Genomic DNA, 23,735 nt, shown 5'->3' on the forward strand with positions numbered 1-23,735 from the left:
TCTGTATATTCAGGTCTATGAAGACCTGTATTTTTAGGTTTAAAACTAAGACATTGATTAAAAAAATAAATGACAAAAATAAATGTAATGATATCCTATTTTCTTGGCTTAGAAGAATTAAATGCTGTGAGAATGTCACCATAGCATTTTTAGGTTTAAAACTAAGACATTGATTAAAAAAATAAATGACAAAAATAAATGTAATGATATCCTATTTTCTTGGCTTAGAAGAATTAATGCTGTGAGAATGTCACCATAGCATTTTTAGGTTTAAAACTAAGACATTGATTAAAAAAATAAATGACAAAAATAAATGTAATGATATCCTATTTTCTTGGCTTAGAAGAATTAATGCTGTGAGAATGTCACCATAGCATTTTTAGGTTTAAAACTAAGACATTGATTAAAAAAATAAATGACAAAAATAAATGTAATGATATCCTATTTTCTTGGCTTAGAAGAATTAATGCTGTGAGAATGTCACCATAGCATTTTTAGGTTTAAAACTAAGACATTGATTAAAAAAATAAATGACAAAAATAAATGTAATGATATCCTATTTTCTTGGCTTAGAAGAATTAATGCTGTGAGAATGTCACCATAGCATTTTTAGGTTTAAAACTAAGACATTGATTAAAAAAATAAATGACAAAAATAAATGTAATGATATCCTATTTTCTTGGCTTAGAAGAATTAATGCTGTGAGAATGTCACCATAGCATTTTTAGGTTTAAAACTAAGACATTGATTAAAAAAATAAATGACAAAAATAAATGTAATGATATCCTATTTTCTTGGCTTAGAAGAATTAATGCTGTGAGAATGTCACCATAGCATTTTTAGGTTTAAAACTAAGACATTGATTAAAAAAATAAATGACAAAAATAAATGTAATGATATCCTATTTTCTTGGCTTAGAAGAATTAATGCTGTGAGAATGTCACCTGATATACAGGTTCAATGAAATTCCTATCAAAATTCCAATGGCAATTTTCAGAGAAATAGAAAAAAGTATTCTAAAACTGGCTTGGAATCACAAATGCCCCAATTAGCAAAAGAAATCTTAAGAATAAAAAGCTAGAGGGGCGCCTGGGTGGCACAGCGGTTAAGCATCTGCCTTCGGCTCAGGGCGTGATCCCAGCGTTGTGGGATCGAGCCCCATATCAGGCTCTTCCGCACTGAGCCTGCTTCTCTCTCCCACTCCCCTGCTTGTGTTCCCTCTCTCGCTAGCTGTCTCTATCTCTGTCGAATAAATAAATAAATAAATCTTTAAAAAAAAAAAAGAATAAAAACCTAGAGGTATCATTATCCCTGATTTCAAGCTATATTGCAAGGCTATAGCAATCAAAACAGTATGTTACTGCCATAAAAAACAGTCACAGAGAATAGTGCATTCAAATAGAGACCCATGATATGAACCCATGCAGGTAAGTTCAATTAATTTTTGACAAAAGTGAGAAGAACACACAATGGAAAAAGGATAGGCTCTTTATTAATGGTGTTGGGAAAAGTGCAAGACATATGCAAAAAAAAAAAAAAAAGGAAATTATACTTCTAACACCATTCACCCAAAATTAACTCAAAATGGACCAGAGACAAATATAAGAATGAAATTATAAAACTCAAAGAAAATATAGGAAATAGATCTTTGACTTTGATTTCAACAATGGTTTCTTAGATAAGACAAAAAAACACAGGCAACAAAAGCTAAAATAGAAAAAAAAAACAGGACAACATCAAACTAAAAAGCTTCTGCACAGCAATCAATGAATTACAAAAAAAAAATTAATGAGACGGGGAAAATATTTGCAAACCATATATCTAATAAGGGGTTAATATCCATAATATACAAATAAGTGATACAACCCAATAGGAAAATAGCAAATAATGCAATTTAAAACTGGGTAAATGACTAGACATTTTTTTTCCCAAAGATGATATTCAAATTGTCAATAAGAATGTGAAAAGTTGCACACCAACAGTAATCACTGGAGAATTACAAATCAAAACTACAATGAAATACCACCTCCCATCTGTTAGAATGGTTATTATAAAAAAAGACAATAGATAACAGATTGATATAAGATGCCTGAAGAGTAGGAAGAGCCTACGATTTCCTCATCCCATGAATACAACTAGTAACTGTCAGATCACCTAAACACCCAAGAAATTGACTGAAGACTGGCAGAACAAACTCTACAACTAAAGTTAGAGAAGAGGCCACATCAAAGAAGGTAGGAATTATGAACACATGGTTGGGATGGAGACAGATCATGGTCACTGTTGGGGGGAGGGAGCCACAGTCATGCAGAAGGATGAAACAGATTAGCACACAATGGAGCACACAGGGAAAATAAATACCCATTGTGTGAGAGGGGCCAAATTTGATGAGTTCTTGCTACTAACAGGGCTTACAGCTTGAAGTTTTTAAAGGTGATCAGACCTCACTGAGTTAGAGCCCAGAGGACATTGCACTGCTCTTGGTGCAAAAGCAGGCAAACAACCCACAGATATGTAATGTGGAAACAGTTTTCTGAAGAGCAGCTGGGGAACACAGTGAGTTGTTAATTTCCTCACTTTGGAGCATGACCCAGAGAGAAAGCATTCAGAGAGAGACCCCTTCTTGCACTAACCATTTCCTTCCAGCACCCCTCAGCAAAAGCGTAGGGCTGCCTGCTGGAACCAGCACAACCAAACACTTGCTACCTAATGTGCTTACACCAAGTCCTGCCCCTCTGCACTCTGACGGAATGGCCCTTCCTAGTCACATTTGTCTCAGTCCCAGCAAGGCAGGTCCCCTCCAGCAGACGACTGGCCCAATCCCCTGCTCAAACCATGTCTACCAATGCAGGAGTTTTGCAGAGCCGTGGTTCTGGTGGTGGCAGTGGCAACAGGTCTCGTTTCACAAACAGACCAGAACACACCTAGTTAAAATGTTCCATATTCAGGACAGGGACCAGAAATTGCCCCCAGTAGGCAAATAGAGCCTCCACAGACAACTGGCCTGAAGGATAAGGCAGGCAGGACAAAACAGCAGAGTGCATACAATATACACAGGAGAAACTTCCAGAAGTGCCAAGCCCTGGAGAACAGGGGCCCTATACAGCAGGGGACTATAAGACCTCTTCTTCATAAAGACAATGCCCTCAAGAATAAGATGTGTTGGCTTTCCAAAAACAGAGAAATAGGCACACAGACTTAGACAAAATGAAAAGATAGAAATTTATCCCAAATGAAAGAAGGGGACAAGGCCACAGCCAGGGATCTAAGTGAAACAGATATAAGTAACATGGCTGTTAGAAATTTTAAAGTAATGATCATAAAGTTACTCATTGAACTTGAGAAAAGAGTGGAAGGCATGAGTGAGACCTGTAACATAGAGATAAGTTATAAAATGGCAGAGATAAAGGGCTCAATAAACAATATGAGCAACATGCTTGATAGAATAAATAGCAGAACGGAAGAAGAAGAGAAATGAATTAGTGACCTAGAAGACAGTAATGAAAAGTGATCAAGCTGAACAAGAGAAAAAAAGAATTATACAAAATTAGAATAGACTTAGGGAACTTAGTGACTTCATTAAATGTAACAATATTCATATTATAGAAGTCTCAGAGAAGAAGAGAGAGAAAAGGGGGCAGAAAATATATTTGAGGAAATAGCTGAATTTCCCAATCTGGGGAAGGAAATAGATATCCAGATCCAGGAGAACAGAGAACCCCTAAAAAATTTAACAAAAGGATATCCACACCAAGACATTGTGATTAAATTGGCAGAATATAGTGATAAAGAAAAAATAAAAATAAAAGCATTAAGGCAAAAGAAGGAGTAACATACAAGGGAAACCCCATAAGGCTATCAGGGGATTTTTCAGCAGAAACTTTCCAAGCCAGAAAAGAATGGTGCTGAATGGGGAAAAAATCTATATCCAAGAATACCCAGTAAGGCAATCATTCAGAATAGGAGAGATAAAAGATTTCCTAAACAAACAAAAGTTAAAGGAATCCATCACCACTAAACCAGACTTGCAAGAAATGTTAAAGGAGGGGCACCTGGGTGGCGCAGTTGTTAAGTGTCTGTGTTCGGCTCAGGGCATGATCCCGGCGTTCTGGGATCGAGCCCCACATCGGGCTCCTCTGCTGGGAGACTGCTTCTTCCTCCTCCATTCCCCTTGCTTGTGTTCTATCTCTTGCTGGCTGTCTGTCTCTGTCAAATAAATAAATAAAATCTTTAAAAAAAAAAAAGAAATGTTAAAGGAAATTCTTTGAGTAGAAAGGAAAGGCCATTATTGAGAGTTAAGAAAAGGAAAATAAAATTCACAGGTACATACAAACATAATAAAGTAATAGATTAATCACTTATAAAATCAGTATGGAGGCTAAAGCACAAAAGCAGTGAAATCAATTTTATCTATAAAATCAGTCAAAGGATTCACAAAATAAAAAATTTAAAGTGTGGCACAATATATATAAAACATGAGGGTAGGGTGGATTAAAATTTTAGTGCTTTTAGGATGGGTTCAAACTTAAACGACTGTCAATCTAATATAGACTACTATATGCATAGAATATTATATGCAAACCTATTGATAACCACAAATTAAAAGCCTGTTATAGATATGAAAAAATAAAGAGAAAGGAATTGAAGCATATCACTAAAGAAGGCCATCAACTCACAAGGCAAGAAAGTAAGAGAAGAAAGTAACAGAGAAGATCTACAAAAGTAACTATAAGCTAGTAACAAAAGGACAATAACCACAAAACTATCAATAATTACTTTGAATGTAAATGAAATAAATTCTCCAATCAAAAGACATAGGGAGACTGAATGGATAAAAAGCAAAATCCATTTATGAGTTGCTGACATACTCATTTCATATCTAAAAACACATGAAGATTTAAGGCGAAGGGATAGAAAAACATCATGCAAATGGAAAGAAAGCTGAGGCAGCAATACTTATATTGCAAAAAGTAGACTTTAAAATAATGACTCTAACAAGACACAAAGAAGGACACACATAATCATAAAGGGAACAATATAACAAGAACATATAACAATTATAAATATTCATGCACCCAACATGGGAGCACCCAAATGCATAAAGTAAATATTAATAACCATAACGGTAGTAATAGCAGTAATACAATAATCATAAGGGACTTTAACATCCCACTTACATCAATGGATAGATCAGCCAGACAGAAAATCAACAAGGAAAGAGTGGATTTGAATGACACATTTGACCACATGCGCTTAACAGATATATTCAGAATATCCCACCATAAAAAGTAGAATACACACTCTTTTCAAGTGCATATGAAACATTCTCCAGATTAGATAACATGTTAGGCCACAAAGCCAGTCTCAACACATTCAAAAGACTGAAATTATATCATGCATCTATTCAAACTACAATGCCAAAAAATGAGAAATCAAACACAAGAAAAAATATGGGAAGAACACCAATACATGGAGGTTTAATAACATGCTACTAAACAATAAATGGGTCAAATACAGATGAAAATTAAAAACACAATGACCCAAAATCTTTGGGATGCAGCAAAAGCTGTTCTAAGAAGAAAGATTATAGCAATACAGGCTTATGTCAAGAAGAAAAAAACAAAACAAAACAAAACTAAAACAAAACAAAAAAAAAAACCCTCTAATAAAACAACCCAACCTTACACTTAAAGGATTTACAAAAAGAACAAACAAAACCTAAAACCAGCAGAAGAAAGGAAATAAAAAAGATTAAAGGCTTAAAGCAGAAAAAAAATGAAATCAAGACGAAAAACCCCAGTAGAACAGAGCAATGAAACCAGGAGATTGTTCTTTGAAAAGGTCAACAAAAATGATAAGCCCTTAGTCAGATTCATTGGGGGGAAAAAAGGGAGAGAGAGATCTCAAAATCAGAAAGAGGAGAAATAGAACCACCACAGAAATACAAAGGATTACAAGAGAATATTATGAAAGCTTATGTCAACAAATTGTACTACACAGAAGCAATGGATAAATTCTTAAAAACCTCTCAAGGCATGGAGGAGTTAAGATGGTGCAATGGCATGGGAGACCCTGGGTTGCCTCATCCCTTGAACATAGCAAGTTCAACATCAAATCATTTCAAACAACTAGGAAATCAATCTGAGGATTAAGAAATGAATCTGCATAATTGGAAGGATAGAATAAGGCAGATCAAGGTTCAAAAATATGAACTGTAGGAGATAAAAGCCATGGTGCTGCAGAGGGAAGGGAAACCTTTCCATGGAAAGAAATTGAGGAAAGAGGGAGAGAGTAGGAGAGAGAGCAACCTTTATGGTTCGTGCAAGACACTGTGGTGTGGGGATCTCCTGGGTCACACTGGGATAGAATGTTTCTCTTCCTGGAGTAGATTTGGAAAAGTGTATATTGCCTCTTTAGGGACAAAAGCTCCACCAGGTTCCATTGAGTGGCCGTTCAACAGAAAGGGACAGAGGAGTGTGCAGAGGGCAAAAAACCTGGTCACAGCTTTTTGCTGTGCTTCACCATGGACTCCAGGCACCTGGGTGACCATGTGACTGCCTTTTGGGGACAGAATGGGGCCTGTCACAGTACTGTGAAGCTCTCCTCTGGGAGGAGAGTAGGCCCCTGTTTTATTGGGTCCTTTAATATTTGGAAATTTGAAACCCAGCCATTGGCCAGAGATAAAACACAGGAGAACTATGGCTCTAGTTGTGCCAATATCCCAGGCACAGACAAGTTGAGGGCAAGGACCTGACAAAAGCCTGGGACACAGGAGGGGATACTGTTCACTTTTTTTTTGAGGGCCTCCTGAAATCAGCAGCCACAAGTTCCTCTCTCTCGAGATGAGAGGGTGGGGTGATTCCATCTTGTACATCCCCCTTCCCATGCCCACCAACAGGGTCAGACTTCAGAGAGAAACCTGCCTCCAGGGGAGGTTGGGGTCACTTATGCCAAACCCCACCCCCTGCACCGACCCTGCAGAGCTGTCTTTTCTTGGGCAGGTCTGACTGTGAGCCAGTGCAGCAGGCCTCTCCCTCAGAAGACCAAAGCAGGTCCGCAACGTGTATGGAGTCCACTGATCATAGAGTACATCAAAGCATCAGCATCAGTTCTGGTGGAAATAGGACCAGGGTTTCTTTCTTTTCTTTCCTTTGTATTTTGTATTTTTTTGTATTATTTTATTTTTAAATTTTAATTATTTTTCTTTCTTTGGAATCAGGCTTATAGGTTTTTGTTCATTTATTGATTTGTTTACTTTTCATTTTTTGTATCGGGCCTCTTTTTTCTTTTTTTTCCTTCCTTCTTTCTTTTTCTTTGGAATAAGGCTTATACTTTTTTGTTGGTCTGTTTGCTTGCTTTTATGTTTCTTTTCCTTTTCTTCAATCAGCCTTTTTTTTTTAATCAGATGTCTCAAACAAATCAAAGCACACATACTTAAAGGTACAAACACTCCCCATTGCAAGAAAGGAGGAACTCTGCAGAGAACTTATTTTGGCTGCTCTTTCCCGCAAGTCAAACAGAAGAGTACACCAGAAACACTTCCTGAAGCACCAGGCCTTGGACAATGTATAACCAATTCTTAATATAGTATTATTCTCAGGAGTAGGAAACAACAAGATTTCATAACATATGAAAGAGAGAAACCTAGACATAATGATGAGATGGAGGAATTCTCCCCAAAAGAAAGATCAAGAAGAAATCACAGCCAGGGGTTTGCTTAAAACAGATAAAAGCAATATATCTGAACAAGAATTTAGAACAACAGTCATAAGAAGACTAGCTGGGCTTGAAAGAAGCATAGAAGATACCAGAGAAGCTCTGGCTATGGAGATAAAAGACCAAAAATCTAGTCAGGCCAAAATAAAAATGCTATAACAGATGCAAAACTGACTGGATGTAATCACAGTAAGGATGGAAGAAGCAGAGAAACAAATAAGATATAGAAGATAAAATAATGAAGCTGAAAAGAGGGAAAGAGAACTGTAAGATCACAAATATAGATTTAAGAAACTCAGTGATTCTACAAAGCGAAATAATATCCATTTTATAGGAGTCCCAGAAGAAGAAGAGTGGGGAGAAGGGGACAGGAGTTTTTATTTGAACAAAGTATAGCTGAGAACTTCCCTAATCTGGGCAAGGAAACAGGCATTCAAGTCCAAGAGGTACAGAGAACTCCCCTCAAATCAACAAAAACATGCCAACACCCAGACATATCATAGTGCAACTTGCAAAATACAATGATAAAGAGAAATCTGAAGGCATCTAGGGACAAAACGGCCTTAACCTAAAAGGGTAGACACTTAACGTTAGCAGATCTGTACACAGAACTAGGTAGGCCAGAAAGAAGTGTCATGAGACGTTCAATATGCTAAATGGGAAAATATGCAGCCCAGAATACTGTATCCAGCAATGCTGTCATTCAGGATAGAAGGAGAAATAATTTCTAAGACAAGCAAAAGCAATAGGAGTTTGTGAACACTAAACCAATTCTGCAAGAAATATTAAAAGGGACTCATTCAGTGGGAAAGAGAAACCAAAACTAAACAAACAAACAAACAAAAAACAGAGACTGAAAGGAAGAGACATAATCTACAGGGACAGCGACTTTACAGGTAACACAATGGCACTAAATCCATATCTATCAATAATTACTTTGAATGTAAATGCTCCAATCAAAAGACATAAGGTATCACACTGGATAAAAAAGACACCTGTTGATATGCTACTTAGAAGAGACTTGTTTTATTTTTTTTATTTTTTTTATTTTTTCTTAAGATTTTATTTATTTGACAAAGACAGAAACAGCCAGCGAGAGAGGGAACACAAGCAGGAGGAGTGGGAGATGAAGAAGCAGGCTTCCAGCAGAGGAGCCTGATATGGGGCTCTATCCCGTAACGCCGGGATCACGCCCTGAGCTGAAAGCAGATGCCTAATGACTGCGCTACCCAGGTGCCCCAGAAGAGACTTATTTTAGACCCAAAGATACCTCCAGGTTGAAAGTGAGAGGGTGAAGAATCATCTATCATGCTAACGAACATCAAAAGAAAGCAGGAGTAGCCATACTTATAACAGACACACTAGATTTTAAACCAAAGACTGTAATAAGAGATGAAGAAGGGCACTATATCAAAATAAAGTGGTCTATCCACCAAGATGATATAACAATTGTATATATTTATGCCCCCAACTTGCAAGCAGCCAAATATATAAATCAAATAATAACAAACTTAAAGAAACTCATTGATACTAATACAATGATAGTAAGGGACTTTAATACTTTACTCACAGCAATGTACATATAATCTAAGCAGATCAACAAGGAAACAATAGCTTTGAATGACACACTAGGCCACATGGACTTAACAGACATATTCAGAGCATTTCATCCTAAAGCAGCAGAATACATACTCTTTTTGAGTGCACATGGAACATTCTCCAGAACAGATCACATACTGGGTCACAAATCAGGCCTTCATCGAACAAAAAGATTAAAATAGCACTATGCATGTTTCCAGACCACAATGCTATGAAACTTGAAGTCAACCACAAGAAAAAATTTGGAAGGACCAAAAATATATGGAGGTTAAAGAACATCCTACTAAAGAATGAATAGAAATTAAAGAAGAATTTTTAAAAAAATACATGGAAGCAAATGAAAAATCACAACAGTCCAAAACCTTTGGGATGCAGCAAAAGCAGTCCTAAGAAGGAAGTATATAGCAATACAGGATTTCCTCAAGAAACAAGAAAAGTCTCAAATGCACAACCTAAAGAGCTGGAAAAAGAACAGCAAATGAAGCCTAAAATCATCAAGAGAAGGGAAATAAGATTAGAGCAGAAATTAATTTAATAATAGAACAGATCAACAAAACTAGGAACTGCTTCTTTGAAAGAATTAACAAAATGGTAAACTCCTAGCCAGACTTATAAAAAAGAAAAGAGAAAGGAACCAAATAAATAAAATCGCAAATGAAAGAGGGGCAATCAAAACCAACACTGAAGAAATACAAACAATTATAAGAACATATTATGAGCAATTTTATGCCAATAAATTAGACAATCTGGAAGAAATGGATGCATTCCTAGAAACATGCAAGCTACCAAAACTGAAACAGGAACAAATAGAAAATTTGAACAGACCTATAATGAGCAAAGAAATTTGCTCAGTAATCAAAAATCTCCCAAGAAACAAGAGTACAGGGCCAAATGGCTTCCCAGGGGAATTCTATCAAACATTTTAAAGAATACTTATTCTTCTGAAGTTTTAATAAACAGAAATGGAAGGAAAACTTCCAAACTCTTTCTATGAGGCCAGCATTACTTTGATCCCTAAACCAAACAAAGATCCCACTAAAAAGGAGAATTACAGACCATTATCCCTGATGAACATGGAAAACATGCAAAAATTATCAATAAGATATTAGCTAATGGAATCCAACAGTAATTAAAAGGATTATTCACCACGACCAAGTGGGATTTATTGCTGGGCTTCAGAGATGGTTCAATAATCACAAATTAATCAACACAGTATACCACATTAATAAAAGAAAGGATAAGAACCATACCATCCTCTCAATAGAAGCAGAAAAAGCATTTGACAAAATACAGCATCCTTTCTTGATAAAAACTCTCAAGAAAGTAGGGATAGAAGGAACATACCCCACCATCATAAAGGTCATATTCAAAAGACTCATGGCGATATTATACTCTATGGGAAAAAGCTGAGAGCTTTCCCCCTAAGGTCAGGAATACAACAGGGATGTCCACTCTCACCACTGTTGTTCAACAGAGCACTGGAAGTCCTAGCCTCAGCAGTCAGACAACAAAAAGAAAAAAAAAGCATCCAAATTGGCAAGGAAGAAATCAAATTTTCACTCTTCACAGAAGACATTTTACTGTATGTAGAAAACCTGAAAGTCTCCACCAAAAAAAAAAAAAAATCCTGATGATGGATGATGGTTAGCTCCATGAATTCAGTAAAGTTGTGGGATACAAAATCAATGTACAGAAATCTGCTGCATTTCTCCACACCAATAATGAAGCAAAAGAAAGAGAAACAGAAATCAAGGAATCATTCCCATTTACAATTGTACCAAAAATCATAAGATACCTAGGAATAAACCCAACTAAAGAGGGAAAGGTCTGTACTCTGAAAACCAGAGAAAGAAATTAAAGAAACTGAAGAAGACACAAAGTGGGAAAACATTCCATGCTCATGGATTAGAAGAACAAACATTTTAAAAATGTCTATGTTACCCAAAGCACTCTACACATACAATGCAATCCCTATCAAAATAACACCAGCATTTTTCAGAGCTAGAACAAACAATTCTAAAATTTGTATGGAACCATAAAAGACTCCGAATAGCCAAAGTAATGTTGAAAAAGAAAACCAAAGTGGCAGGCATCACAATTCCAGACTTCAAGCTATATTACAAAGCTGTAATGATCAAGACAATATGGTACTGGCACAAAAACAGACGCATAGATCAATGAAACAGAATAGAGAACCCAGAAATGGACCCACAACTATATGGTCAACTAAACTTTTACAAAGTAGGAAGGAATATCCAATTGAAAAAAAAGACAATCTCTTCAACAAATGGTGTTGGGAAAACTGGACAACAACATGGAGAATAATGAACTTGGGCCACTTTCTTACACCATATACAAAAATGAATTCAAAATGGATGACAGGGGTGCCTGGGTGGCACAGTGGTTAAGCGTCTGCCTTCGGCTCAGGGCATGATCCCAGAGTTATGGGATCGAGCCCCACATTAGGCTCCTCCACTATGAGCCTGCTTCTTCTTCTCCCACTCCCCCTGCTTGTGTTCCCTCTCTCGCTTGCTGTCTCTATCTCTGTCAAATAAATAAATAAAAATCTTTAAAAAAATGGATGACAAACCTAAATGTGAGACAAAAATCATCAAAATCCTAGAGTAGAACACAGGCAGCAACTTTGTTGATCTCACCTGCAGCTACTTCTTACTAGACATGTCTCTGGAGGCAAGGGGATCAAAAACAAAAATGAACTATTGTGATCTCATCAAGATGAAAAGCTTCTGCACAGTGAAGGTAGCAACGAACAAAAGAAAAAGGCAACTGATGGAATGGGAGAAGATATTTTCAAATGGCATATCGGATAAAGGATTAATATCCAACATCTATAAAGAACTTATCAAACACAACACCAAGAAAACAACTAATCCAGTTAAGAAATGGACAGAAGACATGAATAGTCACTTTTCCAAAGAAGATGTTGAGTTTGTTAACAGACACATTAAAAGGTACTGAACATCACTAATCATCAGGGAAATACAAATCAAAATCACAATGATATACTACCTCATATCTGTCAGAATGGTTAAAATTAACAACTCAGGAAACAAGAGATGTTGGCCAAGATGTCGCAAAAGGGAATGCTTTTGTACTGTTGGTGGGAATGCAAACTGGTATAGTCACTGTGGATAACAGTATGGAGGTTCCTCAAAATTTAAAAATAGAACTACCCTATGACCAAGCAAGTGCACTACTACATATTTATCCAAAGGATATAAAAATGCTGATTCTAAGGGACACATGCACCCTAATGTTTATAGCTGTCTTATCAACAATAGCCAATCTATGGAAAGAGCCCAATGTCATTGACTGGTGAATGGATAAAAAAAGATATGATTATATATACGTGTGTGAGTGTGTGTGTGTGTGTGTGTGTGTGTGTAATATTACTCAGAAATCAAAAAGAATGATATCTTGCTACTTGCAACAACATGGATGAAACTAGAGTATATAGTGCTAAGGGAAATAAGGCAGTCAGAGAAAGACAAATATATTACTTCACTCATATGTGGAATTTGAGAAAAAAAACAGGTAAACATTGAGGGACGAAAGAAAACATAAAATAAGATAAAAATAGAAAGGGAGGCAAATCATAGGAGACTCTTAACTGTAGAGAACAAACAGGGTTGCTGGAGAGGAGGTGTGTGGGAAGATGGGCTAAGTAGGTGATGGGCATTAGGAAGGCATTTGTTGGGAGAAGCATTAAGTGTTATATGTAAGTGATGTATCACTAAATTCTATTCCTAAAACCACTACTACACTATATGTTAACTCACTTCATTTTGAATGAAAAATTAACATAAATGTCTCAAGATTGAAGTAGAAGTAGAAAATTTTATCAGACCATTACTAACAATGAAATTAAGTTAGTAATAAAAAAACTCCCAAACAAAAGTCCAGGACCAGATGACTTCACAAATGAATTCTACCAAATATTTAAAGAAGAGTTAATACCTTGTCTTCTCAAACTATTTTTAAAAATAAAAGAGAAAGGAGAGCTTCCAAATTCATTCCATGAGTCCAGCATTACCCTGATACAAAAACAAAAACAAAAACAAAAACAAAAAACAAAACAAAACAAAAAAACACTACAAAAAGCAAAAACAAACAAATAAACAAGTACTACAGGTCAATATCTCTGGTGAACGTAGATGCGAAAATTCTCTAAATATTAGCAAACTGAATCAAACAATACGTTAAAAAAATATTTACCATGATCAAATGGAATTTATTCCAGGAATGCAAGGATAGTTCAATATTCACAAATCAATCAACAGGATTTAGAGCATCAACTAGAGACGATAAAAATTGTATGATAACTTCAATAGATGCAGAAAAATTATTTGACAAAATACTATATATGTTCATGAGAAAAACTTTCAACAAAGTAGGCTTAGAGGAGACATACCTTCATATAATAAAGGTCATAGATGAAAACCCACAGCCAACATCATATTCAGTGGTGAAAAACTGAGAGCTATTCCTCTAAGATCAGGAACAAGACAAGAGAATCCAGTCTTGCCACCTTTATTCAATATAGTACTGGAAGTCCTTGCCATAGCAATCAGACAAGAAAAAGAAATAAAAGGCATCCAAATTAGTAAGAAAGTGGTAAAAGTTTCACTATTTGTAGATGACATACTATATATAGAAAACCCAAAAGACTCCACAAAAAAAACCCTACTAGATAGAATTGATGAATGAATTCAGTAAAATAACAGTATAAAATATCAATATACAAAAATCTGTCGCATTTCTCTACACTATAGTGAAGGAGCAGAAAGAGGAATAAAGAAACAATCCCAATGAAATTTGCACCAAAAATAATATATGTAGGAATAAACTTAATGAAGGAGGTGAAAGATGTGTAAACTATGAAACACTGACAAAATAAATTGAAGATGACACAAACAAATGGATAAGTACTCCATATTCATGGAATGGGAGAAAAAATATTGTTAAAATATTCATAATACACAAAGGAATGTTCAAATTTAATGCAGTCCCTATCAAAATACCACTTGCATCTTTCACAGAAGAACAGATAAAACTAAAATTTAGATGGGGCGCCTGGGTGGCACAGCGGTTAAGCGTCTGCCTTCGGCTCAGGGTGTGATCCCGGCATTATGGGTTCGAGCCCCACATCAGGCTCCTCTGCTATGAGCCTGCTTCTTCCTCTCCCACTCCCCCTGCTTGTGTTCCCTCTCTCGCTAGCTGTCTCTATCTCTGTCAAATAAATAAATAAAATCTTTAAAAAAAAAACAAAAAACAAAAAACTAAAATTTAGATGAAACTACAAAGATTGCAAATAGCCAAAGCAATCTTGAATAACAAACTGAATAACAAACTTGAATAACAAATCATAACCCCAGATTTCAAGATATACTATAAAACTGTAGTAATCAAAATAGTATGCCACTGGCACAAAAGTAGACACACAGATGAATAGAACAGAGTATAGATCCCAGAAATAAACCTACATGGTCAATTAATCTATGAAAAAAGAGATAAGAATATACAATGGAAAAGGCAGACTCCAACAAATGATGTTGACAAAACTGGATAGCAGCAGGCAAAAGAATGAAACTGGCCACTTTCTTACATCATACACAAAAATAAACTCAAAATGGATTAAAAATCTAAGTGTGAGACCAGAAGCCATACAAATTCCTAAAATAAAACATAAGCAGTAATTTTTTTGACACCAGCTGTAGAAACAATTTTCTAGATATGTCTCCTCAAGCAAAGAAACAAAAGCGAAATTAAACTATTGGGACTACACCAAAATATAAAAAGCTTTTGCACATTGAAGGAAACCATCAACTAAACAAAAAGATAAGCCATTAAATGGAAGTAGATATTTGCAAATGTCATATTTGATAAGGGGTTAATACCTAAAATATATGAAGAATTTATACAACTCAACACCAAAAAAACAAATAATCTAATTAAACATGGGCAGAAAACCTGAATAATTTCTCCAAAGAAGACATATGGATGGTCAACAGACACATGAAAAGATGCTCATCATTACTAGTCATCATGGAAGTGCAAATCAAAACCACATCCTCACATTTGTCAGATTGGATAAAATCAAAACACAAGGGAAAAAAAGTGTTGGCAAGGATGTAGAGAAAAAGAAAGTCCCATACACCATTGGTGGGATTGCAAATTGGTATAGCTACTGTGGAAAATAGTATGGAGGTCCCTCAAAAATTTAAAAATAGAAACACCATATTGTCCAATAATTCCAGTACTGGTTATTTACCCAAAGAATATAAAAATACTAATTTAAAAAGATATATGCACCCCATATTTCCCCATTATTAACAATATCAAAACATGGAAGAAACCCAAGTGTCAATTCATAGATGAATGAATAAAGAATGAGTTTATAAATACACACACACACACACACACACACACAGTGGAATATTTTTCATCCATAAAAATAAAAAAGACTGAAACCTTGCCATATGCAACATCATGGATAGATTTAGCATGTATAATGCCAAGTGAAGTTAGTCAGAAAGACAAATACCATATAATGTCACCCATATATGGAACAACTATTGTGATTAGCACTAAGTAATATGTAGAATTGTTGACTTATTTTATTGTACACCTGAAACTAATATAATACTGTATGTTAATTATACTTGAATTAAAACGTTAAAAAATTTAAAAATGAAATAACCTGATTTAAAAATGGGCAGTTTACTTGAATATACATTGTTTTCAACAAGAAATACAGATGTTCAATGGGTGCATGAAAAGATCTTAATAATCACAATTCATCAGAGAAATGCAAATCAATACTATAATGACATAGTACCTCACGCCTGTCAGATTGGCTATATAAGTGACTGTGGTTTCTTTACCAAATAAAGCTTTGGCCTAGACCTAGTCTTATTCTAGATAGATTTGTATCTATATAGATTTCTGGATACTTCCTACTTTCCTTCTTTTTGTCCTACCTTACATGGTGTAAAATATGCATCATTGTCTGAAGTCCTCACCTCCTTTCTTCCTCCAAAATATCTTGTACATACTACCAAACTTGGTGTCTGCTTCTCTGCTGACCTGAACAAACGCAAATGGTACCAAGAGTTGTCTAAAAACATATATTAATAGGGGATTTTTGACTGGCTCACTCATTGCTGGAAAGGCAAAAAGTACATCGTTCTGCATCATGGGACACAGACAATCAGTCACACAAGGTGGCAGCCATTTGCAAAAGTTTTTACTAATGGTGATATGAGAAAATGGCAGATGCAAGGGGAGTATAGGTGTGATGTTCAGACATTTGTAAAATACTAGAGGAGGGGAATTTGTAGGGTGTCTGCAAAGACAGTGGAGTTGACTGGTTACTATTTAGTTGTCAAAGTCCTTTAGAGAGGTAGGAGGAAACTAAGGGCTCCTGACAATTCAAGGTGAAGTGCGAGAGTCAGAGCACTTCTTCGGTAAGTTACAAAGGGACATTTATCTCCTTCATTAGAAGAGCTGTTACAGTTGGGCAATGATTTGAAAAGGCAATAATGTCACAGAGCTACAGACATTTGAATGTTCAGCCAATATGGATATGTCATGCTATCTTTAGGGTGTAGGACCCTGAAATATGGGATAAGGACACCTGAATTGATATCCATGAGGGCACTGGCTCTGATTATAATTAGGGTTGAATACTATCATAATTCCAATGGACATTTTCTGGGCTTGGAAAAGGAGAAAAACTATATATTGAAGGAGTTGCAAAAACAAGCTGGCAGAGAAATACCCCTGGGATTGGTTGATCAAGACAGCTGAATACCAGACTGGGTGAGAAGTAATTCATTGATGTGAGGACCCTTCCTAGAGACATGGAATTTAACAAAGATTGAAAACCTGTCACAGTGAGCAACAAAATAAAGATCCTCTAATGCTGAGGAAGACATTGATGCTGGAAGTATAATGGACACTTATGCTACTTTATAAGAGGTGGTAAAGATTGCTCTTGTCCATGATGGCCTAGCACCTGGAATTTGCAAAGCTGCCCAAGCTTTAGACAAGTGTCAAGCCCATCTTTGTGTGCTGGCATCCATCTGTAATGAGCTTATGTATGACGAATTGGTGGAGGCCCTTTGTGCTGAACATCAAAACAACTTCGTCAAGGTAGATAACAAGAAACCCGGGGAATAGGTAAGCTTCTGTAAAACTGACAGAGGGAAAATGCTGAAAGTGGTTGGTTGCAGTTGTGTGGTAGTCAAGGACTATGGCAAAGAGTCTCAAGCCAAGGACGCCATTGAGAAATACTTCAAGTTCAAGAAATGAACAAATAAAAACTTGGCTCTTCTGTAAGAGGAGGCAGGGGAGGGAGCAGGAGAGAAGGGGGAGGAAGAGGAAAAGGCAGCAGCAGCAGCTGCCTATGGAGTCACATAGCTAGAGAAACATTTCAGTACACAGTCGATGTAAATATTTCACTGGAAACCTGACAACTTGGCACCAGGATGTACTGGGGGTATCCTAGTAAGAGAGTAATAGAAAGGAATTATAGGGTTTGAGTTTGTGTTTAGTCATTTCATTTTTTGTAGCATTTAGGAAAGTGAGACTTGCTTTGTTATAAGGAGGTACGGATATTCATATGATTAGTTTTTAACAAATCTATCTAGAAAAGACTAGGTCTAGGCCAAAGCTCTATTTCATTAAAAACACACACACACAGTCACTTATATTAGCCAGGACAGAAGTATGTTTGGCCATTTTTGTGTTTTGGACAATGTTCGTGTTTTATCTACATTCAGGTATAATTACAGAATGATATTGTTTTTGTCTTGATTCATCACGGTCACAGAGCAGCCTTGTTTAATGTTGATATTCTGTGACTTATTTTATATTCAGCCTAGAACGTAAGACCTAGCTGAGCATACTAGGCTACTTCCTAAATGCCAGCACTGCTTTTCTCTTTCTCGGTAGTACTTGTATTTGAAAGCAAATAATTTAGGGGCGCCTGGGTGGTGCAGTCGTTAAGCATCTGCCTTTGGCTCAGGGCGTGATCCCGGCGTTATGGGTTCGAGCCCCACATCAGGCTCCTCTGCTATGAGCCTGCTTTCTTCCTCTCCCACTCCCCCTGCTTGTGTTCCCTCTCTCGCTGGCTGTCTCTGTCAAATAAATAAATAAAATCTTTTTTAAAAAAATGAAAACAGGGGCGCCTGGGTGGCACAGCGGTTAAGCATCTGCCTTCGGCTCAGGGTGTGATCCCGGCGTTATGGGTTCGAGCCCCACATCAGGCTCCTCTGCTATGAGCCTGCTTCTTCCTCTCCCACTCCCCCTGCTTGTGTTCCCTCTCTCGCTGGCTGTCTCTGTCAAATAAATAAATAAAATCTTTTTTAAAAAAATGAAAACAGGGGCGCCTGGGTGGCACAGCGGTTAAGCATCTGCCTTCGGCTCAGGGTGTGATCCCGGCGTTATGGGTTCGAGCCCCACATCAGGCTCCTCTGCTATGAGCCTGCTTCTTCCTCTCCCACTCCCCCTGCTTGTGTTCCCTCTCTCGCTGGCTGTCTCTGTCAAATAAATAAATAAAATCTTTTTTAAAAAAATGAAAACAGGGGCGCCTGGGTGGCACAGCGGTTAAGCATCTGCCTTCGGCTCAGGGTGTGATCCCGGCGTTATGGGTTCGAGCCCCACATCAGGCTCCTCTGCTATGAGCCTGCTTCTTCCTCTCCCACCCCCTGCTTGTGTTCCCTCTCTTGCTGGCTGTCTCTATCTCTGTCAAATAAATAAATAAAATCTTTTAAAAAAATTAAAAAAAATTAAAAAATGAAAACAAATAACTTAGAATAAATATGCATACAGAAATACATTTGGGCATGCATTAGTTAACTCAATTACTTTTAATTGCAATGGAAATTTTGAGTTGACTAATCATCTACTTTTTGTTATTCATAAAATATATGGTACCAGGCAACACAATCACCTGTTATTGCAGAAGTTTTTATAAAAAAATAATAAACTACTGTATTTTTAAATTTGCCTTCCTTTATTTACAATCACATAGAAAAATGTTTTAAATTGTGTTTCTAAAATATGTTTCAATTTTTTACACTTATAGGTAAAAACAACAAATATAAAACAACTTGGATAAAGTAATGCTAAAATGACTTTAATAAATTAAAAATAACATATTCTTGAAGGTCTTCTTCCAGATGACTGTGGGGATAAGAGTAGTTGAATAGTTTGCAATCTAATGGAATCAATAAAACAAAATATATACATAAAAAAAGACCTCCCAAAGCTGAAGAAAAAAAAAAAAGTCTAAGTATAAAATGAGTGAAATAAATTTAGGAGAGAAAGAAAATCCATTCCCATGACTCAAAGAAATTTCTTTGACAGAGATAAAATTTGAGATAGGATCTGGAGATTTGGATAGGCTGAGAAAGAAAAGCACATCACTAACTGGCATGCACTATGTACCTGATACCCTACACACTTGATATAATTTAATCCTACCACAAGCCAATTAACTGAGGCCCAGACAATTTAAGTAAACAGACATCTTTCACACAGCTACCTCTATGCAGAGTCCTTATCTAAGCCCAGATATTGACCCTCAAATCCATACACTTTCTATCATGCAGTGTTGAGAAATACATCTAGAAACAGGCATGCAAGAGTAGCAAAACTGAGGGAAGGGACGAGATAAACAGGATTAAAGCATCCAGGGTTTGTTCAAAATAATTTGACCAGATCATATCATTGGTTTGGGAGGAAAAGGCTAGAAGAAGCCAGAAGATAAATGGAAGATAAGGCTGTAACAGTTGAACCTGCCTTAAGCATTACTGAGAGCAATGAATGGCCAAAGGAATGAAATTAGAAAAATATCAGTTTAAGAAGATTAATGTTATTAAGCAGAAGTGATTGAATAGAAAATAAATTAAAGGTAAGGAGACCTATTAATTATGGCAACAATAAAGTAAAATCTGACAGAAGTTTGGAAACATTTTCTAAGAATCTCAAGATCTGCAGTGTCATAAAAATAAAGGAAGAATATTAATGTTCAATTGACTAGAGTGTTTTTATTTTTAGGTTGGGCAATTTACCTTGGAAGCACTTCAAAAAGCAATTGGATCACTTTCGTTTTGTGATCATAGTAAATACAAAACAGTATAAACAAAATGTCCTTTATCCTTCTCCAATTTTTGGACAAGCAGTAGAAAATTAATTAAGAATACATATATGGAAAATAATAGTAGTATATACTTACTTATTTCAACATTTTTACAATGCTTAAACTCTTTGCCAACATTACACATTTCACCTTATTTAATTCTCACAATTCCATGAGTCAGAGTATATACTATTGTATATAAATTTAACAGAGAAATAAACCTAAGCATAGACAGGTTAAGTAATGTATCCAAGGTAATACACAGTGGATAATAAACCTGGGGTTTGAGCCCAGGTAGTAAAATTCCCAAGACTAGACTCAACACCATTTTACTAAGTTGATTCCCTATTTCTCCTAATTTAAATGATGAATATAATATGGCAAGCATATTTTAATTATTTCCACTCATTATTTCTCTTTTAGAAAACATAAGTGGTCTATTATTCAATAAATGAAAATACTGTTATTTTTTCTATAAATTCCATACATGAAGTTTTTATTTTGTGGTGATAAATATAATTTTCCTATATTGGCATAAGGTAATTCTTGATTTTAAGAATATGTAATTAAGAGGCCAAATTATAGAGGTTGCACAGGCCCAGTCAAAACTATATAGAAGGAGGGAATGAGGTTAAAAGCAAAGAAATTGAAATTGATATATTTTGGTGCCTATTACATGCAAGACCTTATGACTATTGTGTAACGTACAATTCATCTGTGTTCCAGGAGATGGCAATATAGTAGTAGATTAAATAATGATATACATATTGATTCTGATGATGAGTGCCATTAGGGTATTTAAACACAATTATAACTGAAATGAGGGAAATACCAAATTCAGGGGAAAGAATCAGAAAATGCTCTCAGCAGAAGATATTTTCTAATGCTCAAGAAATGAGTAGAATTTTTTTGTAAAGATTTTGTGCATTTGACAGAGAGAGAGAGAGCCAGTGGGCACAAGCAGGTGGAATGGCAGAGGGAGAAGGAGAAGCAGGTTCCCTGCTCAGCAGGGAGCCCGATGCAGGGGTTGATCCCAGGACCCTGAGATCATGACCTGAGCTGAAGGCAGATGCTTAACCCACTGAGCCACCCAGGCACCCCAAGAAATGAGTAAAATTTTAACAAGTTTAAATAATAGAAATATTCATCTAGACAGAAGTAAAAGTATGGGCTGTTGGTCAAGACATAGAGGGTAATGCTTTCAGGCATACCGACTTGGAGTGTAGCAAAAATGTTAGAGGACCTTTTACATCCCATATGATACTAGCAAAATAAAGACCTTCAGTAGTTAGACTATTCCCTCTCTCAGTACATATGTTTCAGACTTATTAGGACATACTAAGTTTGAAACCCTGATGAAAGGAGTCAAAATAGAAGGGGTAGAATATGTTAAAAAAATACTTGATAAGTCAAAATATGGAAGCCCCAAATAATTGGGAAAATATTTCTTCCTATCATAAAAACAGACAGGAAAGGTAAGGTTTCAATGAATTTGATAAAATATATTTGGGGTAATTCAGTGTTTTCAGTTAGCCAGTAAGACATGATAAAGTGATAACCCACACTCAAACTGTATAGAGGCTTAAGGACCCTTACTCAGAAGAATGGGATATAGAATAAAAGCTGAACATACAGATTGCTGAACAGCAATGAACTATCAGCAGAGATTAGGTAACATGAATTCCAAATGTATATGATAGAGATTTCAATACTGCCCAGGAAACTTCAAAAGCCTGAAATAGAAGAAAAGAAATGGACAACGAGCTGCTTCCTGGACCTACCAATTATAAAGTTATCAGTTGGACCAAATCAGTCAATATTTGAAAGTATTTTTGTATTAATAATAATTTTCTGTCTACATGTTACACCTGTTACTGATAGAGAAGAACTAAAATACCAACTGCAATTAGAATTGACTGTTTATTTTTCACTTTGGCTAATTTGGGGTTTAGGTTTTTTGAACCATCTAGAGTATGGTAAGATATGTAAGTATGTGATCCAGAACAGGAGGTTAGGATATAAAAATATAAAACAATGTGCCCAAAAGGCATAATAATTTAGAATATAGAAAAATGTTATATATAGCATCCCAATTAAAATTTGAGGCACTTGTACTGAACAGGAAATAATCAAAACCTTACAGAGCCTTATTTTTGTTTTTTGTTTTGCTTCCTTGTTTTTAGGGTTGCTATGTCTTCTTAACTACTTGACATATTGATCATTATGAAATGTCCTCCTTTATCCCTGGTGATATTCCTTATGCTGTATTCTATTTTGTCTGATAGTAATAGACATTTCCTGGTTTGTTTTTTGTTTTTGCTTTTAGTGTCTTTATGTATAAAGTATATTTTTACAGATGTCATATAAATAGATGTGTCATAATTTCTAATTATATGACAATCTTTTAATTGGAATGCTGAAAAATATTTAATTTAATTTTTGATATTGCTGGATTTTTTAAAATTCAATTAGCCAACACATGGTACATCATTAGTTTCAGATGTAGAGTTCAATAATTCCTCAGTTGTGTATAACACCCAGTGTTCATTATACCACATGCACTCCTTAATGCCCATCACCCAAATACTCTTTCCCCCACCCACCTCCCCTCCAGCAACCCTCAGTTTGTGTCCTACGCTTAAGAGCCTCTCATGGTTTTTCTCCTTCTCTGATGACTTCTCATTCAGTTTCCTTCCTTTCCCCTATGATCCTCTGTGCTGTTTCTTATATTCCACATATGAGTGAACCATGATAACTGTTTTTCTCTGCTTGACTTATTTTGCTCAGCATAATACCCTCTAGTTCCATCCACATTGATGAAAATGGTAAGTATTCATTCCTTTCTGATGGCTGAGTAATATTCTATTGTGTATATATATACCACTTCTTTATCCATTCATCTGTTGATGGACATCTCGGCTCTTTCCAGTTTGGCTATTGTGAACAAAGCTGCTATAAACCTTACGGTGCAGGTTGCAGGTGCCTCTTCGGATCCCTACATTCTTATCTTTGGGGTAAATACTAGTAGGCAATTGCTGGGTCATAAAGTAGCTCTATTTTCAACTTTTTGAAGAACCTCTATACCGTTTTCTAGAGTGGCTGTACAAGCTTGCATTCCCACCAACATTGTAAGAGGATTCCCCTTTCTCCACATCCTCACCAACATTTGTTGTTCCCTGTCTTGTTAATTTTAGCCATTCTAACTGCATAAGGTAGTATTTTCTTGTGGTTTTGGTTTGTATTTCCCTGATGC

At 36.0% G+C, this 23,735-nt stretch overlaps 1 pseudogene; it reads left to right on the forward strand.

Annotated features, from left to right (window-relative positions):
• The window catches only part of LOC109491239, a 170,181-nt pseudogene extending 152,532 nt beyond the window's left edge, over nt 1-17,649 (forward strand).
• The last annotated feature ends 6,086 nt before the right edge of the window (nt 17,650-23,735 follow it).

This window comes from Ailuropoda melanoleuca, chromosome 5 (assembly GCF_002007445.2).
Source record: "Ailuropoda melanoleuca isolate Jingjing chromosome 5, ASM200744v2, whole genome shotgun sequence".
NCBI lineage: Eukaryota > Metazoa > Chordata > Mammalia > Carnivora > Ursidae > Ailuropoda > Ailuropoda melanoleuca.